Below are 16481 nucleotides of genomic sequence, written 5' to 3'. Positions count from 1 at the left end.
ATAACATATAAAGAGAGGCTGACTTGACGCCAAACCAACAACAGTAGTTACTAAAACATAAATTGCTAATGTATGATTTAAAACGTAATGTCAATTTTATACATTTCTATCTCAGGACCACTACATTTTCAAGTTCTCCATAAATCTGCTGTGGATTACCCAGAATCCCATACCTTTATCACACGAGCTGCGCAGCAGTCTAAGGCACTGCATTTCGCTGGAGGCGTCACTACAGATCCTGGTTCAAATCCAGGCTGTATCATAACAGGCCGTGATTGGGAGTCCCTTAGGGCAGCACACAACTAACAGCTCAAAAACCACACGGAATCTGGGAGTAACTCTTCCCACAATTGGCCCAGCATCCTCTCTGGGTTAGGTTTGGCAGGGGCAGGCCGTCAATGTAAATAAGAATTTGTTCTTAACTGATTTGCCTAGTTAAATAAAGGATAAATATATTTAAGAAATACTGCATTTTGGGTAGTTTGGAAGAGTTCACAAAATAAGTTAATAAATATGTAATAACGCAAAAACATAACTGTTTGTCCTTATAGGTAACCATATCGTGACAACAAATAGCTTACTAAGTATTTAACCACACTGTGTTGTTACACTGGTGAGTAAAAACTCATGCTTCCTACACTTTAACTTGTTGTCTGAAGATAAAATATACATTTTACTCAACTGCGTTCCCCACTCCAGTCAGCAGATGGCGGTCTGAGACTTTAAGGCGATGCTGCTGGTGTGACGTATAATCTAGTGGACGGAACGCTTCTTTCATCAGCAACAACAGTTAGTCAGACAGCACGGTAGCTTGCAGGACAAAATAGGCGAAACAATACATTACTTTAGACGCTTTAGTGTATATTAGCCACTGTGTTTAAACCCACTTCTATCGTCTAGTTAGTTCTCCGATTTAATTTCATATTTACGGTGTTGTTATTATTCAGCTAGCGGGCTGGTTAAGTTAGCATTAGCCTAGCTAACATCCCCGACCATGCGGTCACTAAGCAACTCTCCTTCTAATGAAGAGAAGGATATCACAGTAAAACAAGAAGTAGAGAGTGGGGCCGTTACTGTGAAAGAAGAGGAGGACGCGTTCAGAGTGAAAGACGAGGAAGATATCACAGTAAAACAAGAAGTAGGGAGTGGGGCCGTTACTGTGAAAGAAGAGGAGGACGCGTTCAGAGTGAAAGACGAGGAAGATATCACAGTAAAACAAGAAGTAGGGAGGGTGGCCGTTACTGTGAAAGAAGAGGAGGACGCGTTCAGAGTGAAAGAGGAGGATGATGTCACAGTAAAAGGAGAGGAAGATGCAGTTTATGGCGTGAAAGAGGAGGGGGAGGAGATGACTGTTACATCGAAAAAGGAGGAGGAACCTGGATATCTGGGCCCGGTTTCCCAAACGCATCTTAAGGCATCCAATGGTCCTAACGATGAACGGGCCCTGATTAACACTAGTAAGTACTGTCTTAACAACAGAGGCACAAACTCTGCAGTTGAACTGATGTTTGGTGTTAAGGCGGAAATCTGCAATTGCTACATCCATATTGTGACTTTTAAATTATTTATTTACAGCCATTGATTCTTGAAGAATATAACACATGCCTCATCAGCTTAGTACAACTGTTGTACCCCATCAGAACCCCAAATAAGCTTTTTTTACTATAATGTTTAGAAACAATGTTAATCAACACCGAATAGCAGTTAAGAACAAATTCTTATTTTCAATAACGGACTAGGAACAGTGGGTTAATTGACAGATGTGTACCATGTCAGCTCAGGGATATGAACTTGCAACCATTTACATTACATTTACATTTAAGTCATTTGGCAGACGCTCTTATCCAGAGCGACTTACAAATTGGTGAATTCACCTTATGACATCCAGTGGAACAGCCACTTTACAATAGTGCATCTAAATCATTTAAGGGGGGTGAGAAGGATTACTTTGTCCTATCCTAGGTATTCCTTAAAGAGGTGGGGTTTCAGGTGTCTCCGGAAGGTGGTGATTGACTCCGCTGTCCTGGCGTCGTGAGGGAGTTTGTTCCACCATTGGGGGGCCAGAGCAGCGAACAGTTTTGACTGGGCTGAGTGGGAACTGTACTTCCTCAGTGGTAGGGAGGCGAGCAGGCCAGAGGTGGATGAACGCAGTGCCCTTGTTTGGGTGTAGGGCCTGATCAGAGCCTGGAGGTACTGCGGTGCTGTTCCCCTCACAGCTCCGTAGGCAAGCACCATGGTCTTGTAGCGGATGCGAGCTTCAACTGGAAGCCAGTGGAGAGAGCGGAGGAGCGGGGTGATGTGAGAGAACTTGGGAAGGTTGAACACCAGACGGGCTGCGGCGTTCTGGATGAGTTGTAGGGGTTTAATGGCACAGGCAGGGAGCCCAGCCAACAGCGAGTTGCAGTAATCCAGACGGGAGATGACAAGTGCCTGGATTAGGACCTGCGCCGCTTCCTGTGTGAGGCAGGGTCGTACTCTGCGGATGTTGTAGAGCATGAACCTACAGGAACGGGCCACCGCCTTGATGTTAGTTGAGAACGACAGGGTGTTGTCCAGGATCACGCCAAGGTTCTTAGCGCTCTGGGAGGAGGACACAATGGAGTTGTCAACCGTGATGGCGAGATCATGGAACGGGCAGTCCTTCCCCGGGAGGAAGAGCAGCTCCGTCTTGCCGAGGTTCAGCTTGAGGTGGTGATCCGTCATCCACACTGATATGTCTGCCAGACATGCAGAGATGCGATTCGCCACCTGGTCATCAGAAGGGGGAAAGGAGAAGATTAATTGTGTGTCGTCTGCATAGCAATGATAGGAGAGACCATGTGAGGTTATGACAGAGCCAAGTGACTTGGTGTATAGCGAGAATAGGAGAGGGCCTAGAACAGAGCCCTGGGGGACACCAGTGGTGAGAGCGCGTGGTGAGGAGACAGATTCTCGCCACGCCACCTGGTAGGAGCGACCTGTCAGGTAGGACGCAATCCAAGCGTGGGCCGCGCCGGAGATGCCCAACTCGGAGAGGGTGGAGAGGAGGATCTGATGGTTCACAGTATCGAAGGCAGCCGATAGGTCTAGAAGGATGAGAGCAGAGGAGAGAGAGTTAGCTTTAGCAGTGCGGAGCGCCTCCGTGATACAGAGAAGAGCAGTCTCAGTTGAATGACTAGTCTTGAAACCTGACTGATTTGGATCAAGAAGGTCATTCTGAGAGAGATAGCGGGAGAGCTGGCCAAGGACGGCACGTTCAAGAGTTTTGGAGAGAAAAGAAAGAAGGGATACTGGTCTGTAGTTGTTGACATCGGAGGGATCGAGTGTAGGTTTTTTCAGAAGGGGTGCAACTCTCGCTCTCTTGAAGACGGAAGGGACATAGCCAGCGGTCAGGGATGAGTTGATGAGCGAGGTGAGGTAAGGGAGACGGTCTCCGGAAATGGTCTGGAGAAGAGAGGAGGGGATAGGGTCAAGCGGGCAGGTTGTTGGGCGGCCGGCCGTCACAAGAAGCGAGATTTCATCTGGAGAGAGAGGGGAGAAAGAGGTCAGAGCACAGGGTAGGGCAGTGTGAGCAGAACCAGCGGTGTCGTTTGACTTAGCAAACGAGGATCGGATGTCGTCGACCTTCTTTTCAAAATGGTTGACGAAGTCATCTGCAGAGAGGGAGGAGGGGGGGAGGGGGAGGAGGATTCAGGAGGGAGGAGAAGGTGGCAAAGAGCTTCCTAGGGTTAGAGGCAGATGCTTGGAATTTGGAGTGGTAGAAAGTGGCTTTAGCAGCAGAGACAGAGGAGGAAAATGTAGAGAGGAGGGAGTGAAAGGATGCCAGGTCCGCAGGGAGCGAGTTTTCCTCCATTTCCGCTCGGCTGCCCGGAGCCCTGTTCTGGTTACTGGTTACAACCGGTTACTAGTCCAACGCTCTAACCACTAGGCTACCCTGCTGCTTCAAAATGGTTAAAACTATAATGTTGATATCATGGATGGTCAGTCCTTGCATCCATAGGTCTGTCTGTAGTTACATTTCTCCAACCCCATAATCTTTTATTACCAAAATAGTGGTGGAATGATAGATTTGTTATTGTTTGAACTGCAGATTGCTGGGTTTTGTGGGTTTTTTTTAAACAGCAACAAAATGGCTGCCCAGAAACTTGGTTAACCGATGGGGGAAGGAGAAGTGTAACCACTCTCAAATTCATAGAGAACGATATTGAAGAAACCTTAACCCAAGACCTAGCGACCTCGTCAAGAAGTTCAGACATCTTGGCGTAACAGTTAAGGTTTTGGCTTGACAGTCGCTGGACCCAGGTTTGAGTTCAGCTCAGGGCCTCACCCTGAATTCACTACACTATGAATACAAGGACTGGCCATCCATGATGTCATAATGATAGTTTAACCAGGTTTCTAGGCTATATAGTATATTCTAGAATTCATCCATTATGTCATAATGATAGTTTAACCAGGTTTCTAGGATGTACAGTGGGGCAAAAAAGTATTGTCAGCCACCAATTGTGCAAGTTCTCCCACTTAAAAAGATGAGAGGCCTGTAATTTTCTTCATAGGTACACTTCAACTATGACAGACAAAATGAGAAAAAAAATCCGGAAAATCACATTGTAGGATTTTTTATGAATTTATTTGCAAATTATGGTGGATATGTATCTCTCTCATTTTTCCGAGTAAAAGCCTGAAACAATGCCTAAAGAATGACCACATGTAGAAGAAGCCATAGAGATCGTGACCTGGGTCCTAAGTCTTTGTATGGTGGATAGGCTTTCAATGGAAAAACAGCCTTTCAAAATAATAGCACTTCCTGGATGGATTTTCCTCAGGTTTTTGCCTGCCATATCAGTTCTGTTATACTCAGACATTATTTTAACAGTTTTGGAAACTTTATATTTTCTATCCAAATCTACTAATTATATGCATATCCTAGCTTCTCGGCCTGAGTAGCAGGTAGTTTAATTTAGGCACGCTTTTCATCCAAAATTCTGAATGCTGTCCCCTACCCTAGTGAAGTGAAGCATTCTGTTTAATTAAATAATTAAGACACACAAATTACTTGACGTCATAACTAGAGGGAGCCGCTCGTCAACATAACCTGACTGGAGGGAGCCGTTCGTCAACACAACCTGACCGGAGGGATCCGCTCGTCAACACAACCTGACCGGAGGGAGCCGCTCGTCAACACAACCTGACCGGGGGAGCCGCTCGTCAACACAACCTGACCGGAGGGAGCCGCTCGTCAACACAACCTGACCGGAGGGAGCCGCTCGTCAACACAACCTCAACACAACCTGACCGGAGGGAGCCGCTCGTCAACACAACCTGACCGGAGGGAGCCGCTCGTCAACACAACCTGACCGGAGGGAGCCGCTCGTCAACACAACCTGACCGGAGGGAGCCCCTCGTCAACACAACCTGACCGGACCGGAGGAGCCGCTGTCAACACAACCTGACCGGAGGGAGCCGCTCGTCAACACAACCTGACACAACCTGACCGGGGAGCCCCCTCCGACTGCTGGACTTTGACCGGAGGGAGCCCCCTCCGCTGCTGGACTTTGTAAATTCTGCCGTTCTGCTCCTGAAGTTTGCAGTAATAGACTACAGATAGATAGACTAGTAATAGACTACAGCAGCAGTATGCAACCTTTTCCAGTTGGAGTGCAAATGTATCTGACCATTTCTACCAATCTGTGTGCCAGTAATGATTTTCATATGCACATTTTCGTGGAACGGTTTCATTTAATTTAGAATAGTATCTCAAAATTATTGTCTGTGATTAATCTACATTCTATCTAAATGAAAATTATAGATATCTAAAAGTAACTTTTATTGCCATTGCCAACTATGTAAAAAAAAAAGCCTACATAAAGCCAACAAATAAAAACATTGCTTTCTGCAAGTAGAAAATATCCCGATAAATGGCCTGTCTACAACAAACTTGAAACATTGTATCAACTATCAACTGGGTAAAGAAACTCGTATAGCAAGCTTGCACCATTGTATACAATATTCTAGGCCCTCAGTTTCCTGCTCCAATGAGTTCTGGATAGAAACAGTAGGTGTAGGCTATTTGTGAAAAGGATAAGAAGTAATCAGGTTTTTATGACATTTCCACTGGATCAGAGCATTACATTTTTCCCTTTTATGCCGAGTGGTTATCGAAAGGGCGAGAGCTAGAAATATTTTACAAAAATGCTTTGAGGAACTATTGTCATTTGCAATTGATTCTGATTAGACTTTGTTTACTTGCTGTTTGAGGTGAATAAAGCATTACTTTGAGAAGCTCCACAACTCATTAGTGGTGGTGCGTTAAGACAATCAGAAATACTATCAGACATCCCCAAATGGGCACATTTATAGGCCTACATTTGTGTGCTGTCCAGATAGATTAATCCTACTTCTACATGGGTAATCAGGTGTGCGTCCTTACTCAACATTGACAGGAGTGTTTCAAATGAAAGACAATGAATAAATTGACTAAACTGACACATCTTGTAGGGTCAGGTCTGGGCGGTCTGCCAGGGACGTTTCATTTAGTATCCGTTTGGGTCGGCTGGGGAATGATTTTATTTCCCCATAGTATGTTGTACCGAAGTTGACCGACTGAAAGGGAGTGTAACTTTGATTATAACTACACTTCCCTGAAGGAGGGAATCGAGGTTCAACACCTGTTTGTCCCCGCCCTTTCCTGGGTTGATGTAGAGCGGCATTACATTTTAAGGAATAAATTCAAACCTCACTCATCACCTGTAGAAGGCGGGGCTTCCAGCGAGTCGTGGATTTAATAGTATGTTGTACCTAGTTTTTCTCCTTCAGGGAACAGTAGTTATAGTCATAACGTTATGCTTGTAATATGATGAACTTCAACTTAAATAAGGGATCTTGCTGTCAGACAGTTGTTTGTATTCTGAAATGCACTCGAACTATGTATCATTTAGTGGCTCCTTATGTTACGCTTGGAAAACAGTTTTCATGGGAACAGAAGCACTAAATAGTTTGAGTTTGCTAGATCCAATGGTTTTTAACTGAGTCATTTTGTAATCCAAGATGGCGTAGCATTAAGAAGTGTTTGTTGTAAGTGGTATGTTTTTTTCATCTTTTTTGTATATATTGCAATATATTTCAATCCTTTTCATTTTTAAATTAAATATACCTTCCGTCTGCAACCCGCCTCACCCAATATGATATGGATCTGCTGTTTTTGTTAGACCTTATAGCTAGAACCTCCATCAGATGCTAGCCATCAGAACATAGAAAATCGCCTGTCGTATCAGTTCTGTTATACTCAGACATTATTTTAACAGTTTTGGAAACTTTTAAAGTGTTTTCTATCCAAATCTACCAAGTTTACTTTCATCCGGAGGTGAAAATAGTGCCCCTACCCTAGTGAGGTTAACACCCCGGGGGTCCTACAATCCAAGCTAGATGCCCTCAATCTCACACACATTTTCAAGGAACCCACCAGGAACAACCCTAAATCTGTAGACAAAATCACTTCTGCAAGCAGGCCTTTCTAATCGACCTGGCCCGGGTATCCTGGAAGGATATTGACCTCATCCCTTCAGTAGGGGATGCCTGGTTGTTCATTAATTGTAATTTCATTAATTGTAATTTCCTCACCACCTTAAATAAGCATGCGCCTTTAAAAAAATGTACAACTAGGAACAGATATAGCCCTTGGTTCACTCCAGACCAGACTGCTCTCGACCAGCACAAATACATCCTGTGGCCTACTGCACTAGCGTCGAATAGTCCCCGCGATATGCAACTTTATTAGAGAAGTCAGGAACCAATACACACAGTCAGTTAGGAAAGCAAAGGCTAGTTTTTTAAACAGAAATTTGCATCCTGTAGCTCTAACTCCAAAAAGTTTTGTGACACTGTAAAGTCCATTGAGAATAAGAGCACCTCCTCCCAGCTGCCCACTGCAATGAGGCTAAGAAACACTGTCACCACCGATAAATCCACGATAATCGAGAATTTCAATAAGCATTTCTCTACGGCTGGCCATGCTTTCCTCCTGGCTACCCCAACCAACAGCTCCGCACCCCCCGCAGCTACTTGCCCAAGCCTCCCCAGCTTCTCCTTCACCCAAATCCAGATAGCTGATGTTCTGAAAGAGCTGCAAATCCTGTTCCCGTACAAATCAGCTGGGCAAGACAATCTGGACCCTCTTTCTAAAATTATCTGCCGCCATTGTTGCAACCCCTATTACTAGTCTGTTCAACCTCTCTTCCACAGTCATCCCCCTCTTCAAAGGGGGTGATACTCTTGACCCAAACTGTTACATCCATCCTGTCCTGCCTTTTCTAAAGTCTTCGAAAGCCAAGTTAACAAACAGATCACTGACCATTTCGAATCCCACCGTACCTTCTCCGCAGTGCAATCCGGTTTCCGAGCTGGTCACAGGTGCACCTCATCCACCCTCAAGGTACTAAACAATATAATTTCCGCCATCGATAAAAGGCAGGACTGTGCAGCCGTCTTCATCAACCTGGCCTGTTGTCCGGACCTCTGGCAGTCTTTATGGAGTTACCACAGTGTTCAATTCTCGGGCCGACTCTGTAGATATCATCGATGTCGCTCTTGCTGCGGGTGATTCCTTGATCCACCTCTATGCAGATGACACCATTCTGTATAGATCTGGCCCTTCTTTGGACAATGTGTTAACAAACCTCCAAACAAGCTTCAATGCCATACAACACTCCTTCTGTGGCCTCCAACTGCTTTTAAACGCAAGTTAAACTAAATGCATGCTCTTCAACCGAACGCTGCCCGAACCGCCCGCCCGACTAGCATCACTACTCTGACGGTTCTGACTTAGAATATGTGGACAACTACTAATACCTAGGTATCTGGTTAGACTGTAAACTCTCCTTCCAGACTCCTATTAATAAGCATCTCCAATCCAAAATTAAATCTACAATTTGCTTCCTATTTCGAAACAAAGCCTCCTTCACTCACGCTGCCAAACACCCTCGTAAAACTGACTATCCTACCTATCCTTAACTTCGGTGATATAATTTACAAAATAGCCTCCAACACTCTTCTCAGCAAACTGGATGCAGTCTATCACAGTGCCATCCGTTTTGTCACCAAAGCCCCATATACTACCCACCACTGCGACCTGTATGCTCTCGTCGGCTGGCCGTCGCTACATATTTGTCGCCAAACCCACTGGCTCCAGGTCATCTATGTCTTTGCTAGGCCGCCTTAACTCGGCTCACTGGTCACCATAGCAACACCCACCCATAGCACACGCTCCAGCAGGTATGTCTCACTGGTCATCCCCAAAGCCAACACCTCTTTGGCTGCCTTTTCTTCCAGTTCTCTGCTGCCAATGACTGGAACAAATTGCAAAAATCGCTGAAGTTGGAGACTTATATCTCCCTCACTAGCTTTAAGCATCAGCTATCTGAGCAGCTTACTGATCGCCGCAGCTGTCCACAGCCCATCTGTAAATAGCCCATCCAACCAACCTACATCATCCCCATATTTTTATGAACTTTTTTGCTCTTTTGCACACCAGTATTTCTACTTGCACATCATCATCTGCACATCTATCTCTCCAGTGTTAATTTGACTTTTCTTGATAATTTTATGACAATTGTCAAATAATGTTAACATTCATTACAGACGTCAATTGCTGTACAACATCATGGCTACGCTGTTGCCATCACCTTTTACAGTGGACTTCTGCTGTTGTGGGCCTTTAATCATCTGTCTGACTTTGTTGTTCACACAGGAGAGATACGGGACAATCGTGGATCCTCTGGGGAGCCTCAACAACCTCATGACGCTGAAGAGGGAGAGAAGAGTCTCTCCAGATCAGAACACCTCAATAAACACCTGCAGAGACCCACAGAGAAGAGAACTCAATGCTGCTCTGACTGTGGGAAGAGTTTCACCTCCTCAGCAGGCATTAAAATTCATCAGAGAACACACACAGGAGAGAAATCCTATAGCTGTGATCAATGTGGGAAGAGATTTACTAGATCTGACCATCTGACTCTACACCAGAGAACACACACAGGAGAGAAACTTTATAGCTGTGGTCAATGTGGGAAGAGTTTTACAAGATCTGACCATCTGACTCTACACCAGAGAATACACACAGGAGAGAAACCCTATAGCTGTGATCAATGTGGGAAGAGATTTCGTAGATCTGGAGAACAGACAGTGCACCAGAGAATACACACAGGAGAGAAATCTTATAGCTGTGGTCAATGTGGGAAGAGTTATACTCTGATCTGACCATCTGACTCTGACACCAGAGAACACACACAGGAGAGAAACCTTATAGCTGTGGTCAATGCGGGAAGAGTTTTACAAGATCTGATCATCTGACTCTACACCAGAGAATACACACAGGAGAGAAACCCTATAGCTGTGATCAATGTGGGAAGAGATTTGCTACATCTGGCCATCTGGTATCACACCAGAGAATACACACAGGAGAGAAATCTTACAGCTGTGATCAATGTGGGAAGAGTTTTTGTCGATCTGGAGAGCTGACAGTGCATCAGAGAACACACACAGGAGAGAAACCTTACAGCTGTGGTCAATGTGGGAAGAGTTTTACAACACCTAGCTCTCTGACTCTACACCTAAGAACACACACAGGAGAGAAACCTTATAGCTGTGATCAATGTGGGAAGAGTTTTGGTCGATCTGGACAGCTGACAGTTCATCAGAGAACACACAGGAGAGAAACCCTTTAGCTGTGATCAATGTGGGAAGAGTTTTTGTCAATCTGGCCATCTGGTATCACACCAGAGAACACACATAGGAGAGAAATCTTATAGTTGTGATCAGCGTGTCAATATATACTCTGATAAAAGATATCTGATCAAACATCAGACAATACATACATGAAGGAGTTTTTTTCGTGATATCAATGAATTAATGTCACAATGTAGAAAGTCTTAACATTGTAGTCGGAATATTTGAATAAATTTCACAATGTAGAAGCCTAAATGTTTGCCCCATTGATTTCAGCGTGATATGGAAAAATTGGGAAAAATCCAGGCTCTGAATTGAAAGAGTACTATTTATGTGATTTAACAAAAAGTGACTAACACAAATAGAGTTGTGTTACACTTACCATGTTACGTTGGTGACCCACTTGAATCAAAATGCAACACTTCAAATTGAAGCTAGCTGTTTTCTACACGTTGTCCTCTAAACAGTGATGTACACATTATTCCCAGATTCCGTGTGTTTTATGAGCTGTTAGTTTTAACAGGACGTGCAACCTCATCTTCCCCCTGTCACACAAATGATTTCAACATGATATCAATGAGTTATGAGAAATAAGTGTTGCATTCCTTTATTTAGTGACCCCTAAATTTAAATGCATCACTCCCAAATGTAGCTGACTCTTCTGCAGGTTGTCCTCTAACCAGTGAGGTAAAAGATATCTCCCATTTCCAGGTGTTTTGTTTAGTTGTGTTCGTTTATATATTATACATACATATTAACAAAGGGGTGTACATGTTATAGATGTGGAGAGTCAACACCTTTAGTTGCTCCACCTTTTTGGTTTGTTTCTTGTCTTTAAGTTTGGTGAGGGTTTTTATTTTGTTTCCCTCTTCTTGGGCAGATTTAGTGGGTCTCATGGTGGGTGTCTTATGTCCCAGTTGTTGTTACTAGTCAACTTCCAGTGCACACCCCCATAGTGTCTTTCAGAGCCCCTCCTAAAAAGCAAGCTAATATTTTGGGTTGGATGTTGCATCCAATTAATATTTTAATCAATGGAATTCCCTTAATGTTCACTCGTCTTTCAGTTGTTAATCTTCTGTTTGTTGTACTAAATATTTTTGTTTATTTTCATTTTGTGTTTTTCCTGTGAAGCCATTGTGTTGCATCCATGTCTGAAATGTGCTGTATAAATAAAGCTTGATTTGATTTCAACAACTGAACCCAAAGACTGACCGATCAACAGACTCTTGGTCCCTCTTATTATGAAAAACTGTATCAATCCCACTTTTCCAGCCTGCTGAAGGTGTGGTAAACACCACCCCCGGCTCTACCAAGGGCTTCAGGTGGTCTCCCACAGCTCTGCTTATGTCATGTTCTGTGGCCTTGCTGTTTCATTTCTTGACTGCCCCTGCAACACAGAAACAAATTTAGTCATATTATATAAAACATTAAAAGTAATGGATATGGAGCGTCTATGGCCTCAGTTACACCTGGCACCTAAATGTGACTTCTGTCATCTGATCACTCCAAACTGCATTAGGTTCAGATCTACCAGGATGGGCCTTTGACAGTCTGGACGCAGTCAGGCCACTGAATATAAATAAGCAACGTAAAGAGGTGGGGTGAATGAGTGGGGAAAAATACTATCTACACAAATGACCATAATAGCAAAGAACAAATGTGTGTGTCTGAGGGGAAATTAACTTTCATACAGCCAAAAGGGGTGAGAAATTACACCAATATCAGTGGTCAATTTGCACTAATGTAAATAAACATGGATGGTGGAACATATTACCTTTTGCTGATGTGATGAACCACTAAGGGGACATAAATATTTACCATGTAAACCATGTGTGACCTCTCACCTCTGGCTGTAGAAGTGTTCTTCCTAACCAGTCCCTCAACAGCTCTCTGACTGAGCTCCACCCTCACTAAGTCTTCAGAGGGGAGGAAGGCTGTGTAAGGTTGGAAGTATGAATGGATCAGTCACTCAATAGTGTAGAGCTGCTGTCTGACAAAATCACAATTTTAGTAGTTCATTAAAATAAGGCTTTATGACTGCTGAATACCAACTATCAATCACTTAGATTGTGTAATTTCAGGTAGCGATACATCCTTGGGATGTCCCTAGCCCATTGTAGTTTACATTTAAAATGGTTCAGTTAGGGTTTAGGGTAGGGATGTCCCAAGAATCCCAGATAGCATTGACCATTGTGCATTTGTAACCGATGTGAAATGGCTAACTAGTTAGCGGGGTGTGCGCTAATAGCGATGGTAACGATGTTTCGTGGGAGGCAGTTGTTTATGTGTGCAGAGTCCCTGGTTCGAGCCCAGGTAGAAGCGAGGAGAGGGACGGAAGCTATACTGTTACACATTCTTCAGTCTCTTTTACGTAGCAGGTGTAAAAGAAACACAGACAAGACAAGGAGGCGCTCATGTCATTATGGTCATTGTAGTTTAAAAAAAAAATTAGCATCTAATTATGTGTAACTGTATGTGGGGTTGTTCGAGAAGAATGTGATTGTCAGCCCTAACAACCCTGTCTAGCATCTCATCAGGCTCTGAAAAAGTCATCATTGATGACGTGTTCTTTCTATTCCAGTGGACAGCAGAGGAACTTCATCGATTCCACTCCATCAATACAAGCAGTGAACATCTGAAATTCACCCTCACCTTTGATGTGCATGAAACAAGTTACCCGATGGTTGGACGATACTTTTCACATCAATCATCTTAAATACCATACTTAAAAACTGGAAATCAACCAATCCTTACCTATGATGTTAACTACAACAGAAATAACTTAAAATGTATAACTTTAAATTAAACTAATCGTTTGCACTCATGACTTGAGTGATTAAAGTAAACCAACGTTTTGGAAATACATTATGCCATCTAACCAATCAAAAAATGTTAGCTATATGCAGTTATCTTAGCCAGCCAGCTAACGTTAGCTATTTAGCCAACTAGCTATTAGCCGAAACAGCATAACCAACCAGCACGGTTATGGTCAGCAGAGACCGCCGACCGGAGACCAATTAGATCCCAACTAACAGTAAGCCAAGGTGGAAAAAGTTACAAAACTCCCGAAGTCGAATTCACTGAAAACATGCTGAAAAGTAGTGATGGGGAAACAAAGCTTCCTGAAGCATTGGCTCTTTCCAGATAATTGTTTAAAAAAATAGGTTCATTACTCAAAGCTTTGAGCGACACAGAATTGAGAACAGCCACATTTTTACAGATGACGTCCCACACCGTAGCAGCGTCGCTTTCATGTCTTCCACGAAACCACTGGCCTTGATCGAGAGCATCAAGTCTATGCTGCATTGTGGGTAAACTGTGACTGGCTGACTGATTTATAAATAATAATGAGAAGTTATTTATGATGCAAGGTGATTTGTAAATTAGTCAGTCAGCAGCCACCTGCACTGTCGGCTGCAATGTCGAACGATCCCAAATTAATCAATACCAAACCAATCAGGTGTTCGACGAAATGATTCTTCAGACGTCATTGATCACGTGCTGCTGATAAAGGGACACTGCTTTGAATTATACCGCTTAACGACTTCAGTACATGCCTCATAGCTCCAGTCTCAAACTTAACCCCGTTCCTGATGATGAAGAAGAGGTGGTCTGCCTGCTGGATGAAGAAAGAAGCTCTCGTGAAAGAGGAGGAAGAGGGGGCTGTTACAATACAAAAACAAGTAGAGGTTGAGGCTGTTCCCGTGAAAGAAGAAGAGAAAGAGGTCCCAGTTAAAGAAGCGGAAGACTCGTTCAGAGTCAAAGAGGACGGCGACGTTTCAGTGAAAGAAGAGGAGGGGGAAGTGACTGTCACAGCGAAAAATGAAGAAGAGGAGGAAACTGGATATCTGGGCCCGGTTTCCCAAGCGCATCTTAAGGCGTCCGATGGTTCTAACGATGAACGAGCCCTGATTAACACTGGTAAGTACTGTTTTAAAAACAGAAACACAAACTCTGCGGTTGTTGAACTGATGTGTGGTGTTAAAGGGGAAATTTGCAATTGTTACATTCATATTTTGGCTTATTTATTTATAGGCATTGATTTTTGAAGAATATAACACATGCCTCATGAGCTTAGTTCAACTGTTTACCACATCAGAACCCCAAATAAGCTTTTTTTTACTCCAATGTTTAGAAACAATGTAAACCAACACTGTCACCTCAACATGGTTAAAACTATAATGTTGATATCATGGATGGTCAGTCCTTGCATTCATAGGTCTGTCTATGAATTTGCGAGAAGTTACATTTCTCTAGCCCCATCCATCTTATTACCAAAATAGTGGTGTAATTACAGCTTTGTTATTGGTTGAACTGCAGATTGGTTGATTGAATGTTTGGCTTTTTTAAAGGGGCCACCTAGTTTTTAAACAAAATGGCTGCCCAGAGACCTGAGCTGTGTTAGAATACTCATACTAACTGCACTATTTGTGATGTTAATTGAGTATATAGTTTGCTTATTATAGTATGATGTAGTTAGTATACCAAAAGTTCCCGGATGTCGTACTAAATTCACCAAAATATGACGCAGTACTTTACGGCCCATAATGCAATTCTTCAGGAAATGGGCGTGCCTTCACATCAATTTCAGATTTGAAGAACATGGAGGAAAATATTCAGCTAAAGTCCAACAAGAGCGGATACAAATGAACTACTTTAAAAACCTGTTGGTACTAGGGGGCAGTATTTTCATTTTTGGAAAATTAACGTTCCCAAAATAAACAGGATATTATGTCAGGACAAGATGCTAGAATATGCATATAATTGACAGCTTAGGATAGGACACTCTAAAGTTTCCAAAGCTGTAGAAAATATTGTCTGAGTATAACAGAACTGATGTTACAGGCGAAAGCCTGAGAAAAATCCAATCCGGAACTGACTCATCTTTTGAAAGCCCTGCGTTCCGATCTGTCCCTATTGAGCTGTGAATGCCCTATCAACCAGATTATGCTTTCTACATATTCCCCAAGGTGTCTACAGCATTGTGACATAGTTTTACGCATTTATGTTGAAAAATACCCGTAGGCGGCTTCATTGCGCAAGTGGTCACCTGATGCTCCCCTACAAATTCTCGCATAAAATACAGAGGTAGCCATTATTCCAATCGCTTCTACTGAGAAACCAATTGTCCCGGTTGATATATTATCGAATAGATATTTGAAAAACACTGAGGCTTGATTATAAACGATGTTTGCCATGTTTCTGTCGATATTATGGAGCTAATTTGGAATATTTTTCGGGGTGTTGTCGTGACCGCAATATCCGGTTGATTTCTCAGTCAAACGTGAAGAAAAAACGGAGCTATTATGCCTACAAAAATAATCTTTTGGGAAAAAATGAACTTTGGGTATCTACCTAAGAGTCTCGTGAGTGAAAACATCTGAAGTTCGTCAAAGGTAAACGATTTGATTTGATTGCTTTTCTGATTTTCGTGACAAGGTTGCCTGCTGCTAGCAAGGCATAATGCTATGCTAGGCTATCGATAAACTTACACAAATGCTTGTCTAGCTTTAGCTGTAAAACATATTTAGAAAATCTGAGATGACAGGGTGATAAACAAAAGGCTAAGCTGTTTTTCAATATATTTCATGAAAAGGAAGATTTTCTAGGAAGATTTGTCTGTTGCATTATGCTAATTAGTGTCAGATGATGACAACGGTCCCGTTCACGGGATGGGGTGTCACTTGAGGTTAAATAATTATGACAAATGTTGAGCAAATGTTGAGCAATGTAATAAAGTAATGACTTTTCAAATAAGTTACGTTACACGTTATGTAAGA

At 43.1% G+C, this 16481-nt stretch overlaps 1 pseudogene; it reads left to right on the top strand.

Moving 5' to 3' along the window:
* The first annotated feature begins 777 nt into the window (after window positions 1-777).
* LOC135528712 (zinc finger protein 436-like) lies at window positions 778-15755 on the top strand (annotated as a pseudogene).
* Window positions 15756-16481: the final 726 nt, after the last annotated feature.

This window comes from Oncorhynchus masou, unplaced genomic scaffold (genome assembly GCF_036934945.1).
Source record: "Oncorhynchus masou masou isolate Uvic2021 unplaced genomic scaffold, UVic_Omas_1.1 unplaced_scaffold_1024, whole genome shotgun sequence".
Lineage (NCBI taxonomy): Eukaryota > Metazoa > Chordata > Actinopteri > Salmoniformes > Salmonidae > Oncorhynchus > Oncorhynchus masou.
This window is presented reverse-complemented; position numbering and strand designations above follow the sequence as displayed.